Here is a 3,381-nt window from a genome sequence, read left to right as displayed (position 1 = left end):
GGGCAGTGTCACTGGCCCTCATATGTGGGATCCGAACCGGGGCCCTCTGGCGTCCCAAGCCAGCTCTTAACCAACGCGCCACTCGGCCGGCCCTGGCTGTGTCTTTAAATCCTGAAATTCTTCACAAAAGACCCAAAAATGTATCAATATTCTAATGTACTCAGACTTGAGATCTTCATTTCATGGGCAAATTGCCTCTAAATTTTAATTGGGAAAGTGGTTAGAATAACTGTTTAGAGAAGAATTACATTTACATGGCTTTAAAAATTCATGCTTATGTTAAGAACTGTATACAAATCTTTCATGGTGTTTGCATGTTGATCAACAAACAAATATATTAGTAAAATCTTGAGTACAAAATAAGGAAAGAAAAAAGTCTAAATGTTTTTTCCTGCATACCACACTGCCCAAAATAAATACAACAAATACACAGGGTGAGATGGCAGTGCCCCCTGTGGCTGCAGTAGAGATTCTAGTGGCCAGGTTTGGAACGGTCTCCAGCTTGACCTATACAACTCAGGAAAGTGACTTCCCCATTGCCTCACTCCTGAGCATTAATCATTTATTTGCTCCCTCTAAAACTCACAAAATGCCATGTGATTAATTATAAAAAGTCAGTGAGTTACTGGCATTATTATAGAAGTTAGTAATTTAAAAAAATATCTTGTTTTTTTATTTAAAAGGACATCAGAGGAAAGTATGTTTCTTCAAGCTTAATTCTGTGTGTTCATTGCATTATTGTTTCCTAGAGGCCTTCTCTGGTCTGCTTCCACAGACAGACCCCCTCAGCAGTTCTGCCTCATATAAAAAAAGGACTGTTGTCCTTTTGTATATAAATGTATGTACTTTATTTTCTCATTATGGACTTTTCTCTATTCTTTCATAGTGCCCTCTCCTCAACACAAACACTTCATCCTTTCAGAGTGAGGAGTGAGAATTAGTTGGTATGGAAAGTGAATTATTGGGTTGTCGGAAAAGTTATGATGCATGTTTGCAACAGATGGCACTAGTTCATTTTTGGAAGTACTTGAGTCATTCATATCTATGTTATTGTTACATCATTTGACAGCTGACAGTTCTAGCTTAACTAAAAAAAAATTGAGAGATTTGGTTGAGTTTTGGAGATTTTACAACAAGTTGAAGATGGAAGACCAAACTGCATTTTTGCCATATTTTACTGTTTTACTTCCATAAAGGGTAGAATGCATGTCAAGCTTCTGAAAAGTTGCATAAAGTTTACGGTGACAATGCTCTACACGAACGTCAGTGCCAGTGATGGTTCACGAAATTCCGTGATGGTGATTTTTATCTCAACAACACTCCTCGGTCAGGGAGTTGATGACGACAAAATAAAGGCATTGATCGAGTCAAACCCACATTACACAACATGACAGATTGCAGAAACAATGAACATCCACCATTCAAGTGTTCACAACCACCTGAAGAAGCTGGGATACGTAAGCAAGCTCGATATTTGGGTTCCTCATGAACTCAAAGAAGTTCATTTGACGGCGTGTATAAACATCTGCAATATGCTCATTAAACGTGAGGAAAATGATCTTTTTTTGAAGTGACTGATAACTGGTGATGAGAAGTGGATTGTTTACAACAATGTGCGCAAACGGTCTTGGTCCTGACGTGATGATTCGCCTCAAACGACATTGAAAGCAGACATTCATCAGAGGAAGGTTATGCTCTCAGTGTGGTGGGCTTTTAAAGGTGTCATGTTTTTTGAGCTTTCAAGGAACCAAACAATCAATTCAAATGTGTAATGTGGGCAATTGGACAGTTTGAACAAATCCATCATCCAGAAACGTCCAGAGCTTGTTAATTGTAAAAGAGTTGTGTTCCATTGCGAAAACGTGAGACCACACACAAATTTGATCACCTGTCAAAAATGATTGGAGCTTGGATGGGATGTGTTGCCACATCCACCATACTCACCTGACCTTGTGTGGTCAAACTGTCACTTGTTTCGCTCTCTTTAAAACTCCTTGCATGGTATAATGTTCAATTCAGATGAGGCTGTAAATCAGCACCTTGTTCAGTTTTTTGCAAATAAAGACAGGTCCTTCTATGAACGAGGAATTATGAAGCTNTGTGTGTGTGTGTGTGTGTGTGTGTGTGTGTAATCCATTCATCCTTTGATGGACATTAGGGTTGGTTCTACCCCTTGGCTATTGTGAGTGATGCTGCAATGAACATGGGTATGCAAATATCTCTTTGAGATCCTGCTTTGAGCTCTTTGGTTATACACCCAGAAATAGGATTATTGGATCATATAATTCTATTTTTAATTTTTTGAGGAACAGCTATGCTGTTCTTTGTAGTGGTTGCATCATTTTACAATCCTACCGACAGTGTTCTCCTTTTCCTTCCTTTTTTTCCTCCTTGACTTGTTCCTTCCTCTATTTTTCAAAGCTTTTGTTTTGAAATAATTTTAGATTTACAAGAAAAAAATGCAAAAATTGTGCAGAGAGTTCTGTATACCCTTCACTCAGCTCCTGCTAATGTTAACATATTTATCAAAACTAAGATTAACATTGGCACAATACTATCAACTAAAGTACAGATTCTTTGGATTTCACCAGTTTACCCACTAATGTACTTTTTCTGTCCTGGGATGAGTATTTCTATGATTAATCACTATGCCTCCTTAATCTGCTCCAATCTGTGGCAGTTTCTTAGATTTTCCTTGTTTTTCACTTCCTTGACACTTGAGGTGTCAAGTATTTCCTCAATTTGGATTTTTTGGATGTCTTCTCATTATTAAACTTGTGTTTTGGAGTTTTGGGGAAGAATCACCTTCTCATTGTCATTATATTGTTGCTTCTCATTGCTAACAGGCACATGTTATCGACATGACATCACTAACCTTGATCACTTGGTCTAGTTGGTGTACATAAAGTTAGTATTTTTCCTTTCCATAATCTATTTGTGAGAATATTATTTCTATTTTTAAATATAAGGTTTTTCTAAGTAAAACTCTTATTTGGTCTTGACTTCACCCATAAGAATTGTGAACCTATGACATTCTCTTTGATAGTGGGTAGTTTGTTTTCCCTACTAGCTTTTTTGCTGGCTGTGTCTTTATTTTTATTTTTATTTTTTAAAAATATTTTTATTGGGAAATTAGGGGATGGGAACAGCGCTGGGGAATTGGTGAAGGGGAACAGACAAGTTGCTGTCCTTTTTGTTCTTCAGTTAGTTATGGAGGACACTGCTTCACTGGCCCAAGTTGGCACCATCATTGCGCTCTTCCCAGGCGAGGCAGATTGGTCGCCGGCTTCTGGACGGCCGCTCACTGCGGCTGCTGGCCGCTCACGCTGGCTGCTGGCTGCTCACGCTGGCTGCTGGCTACACACGGTAGCCCATGGCAAC

The sequence above is a fragment of the Hipposideros armiger genome, unplaced genomic scaffold (assembly GCF_001890085.2).
Source record: "Hipposideros armiger isolate ML-2016 unplaced genomic scaffold, ASM189008v1 scaffold_937, whole genome shotgun sequence".
In the NCBI taxonomy this organism is placed as follows: domain Eukaryota; kingdom Metazoa; phylum Chordata; class Mammalia; order Chiroptera; family Hipposideridae; genus Hipposideros; species Hipposideros armiger.
The sequence above is the reverse complement of the archived record's forward strand: the minus strand, read 5'-3'. Positions refer to the sequence as shown.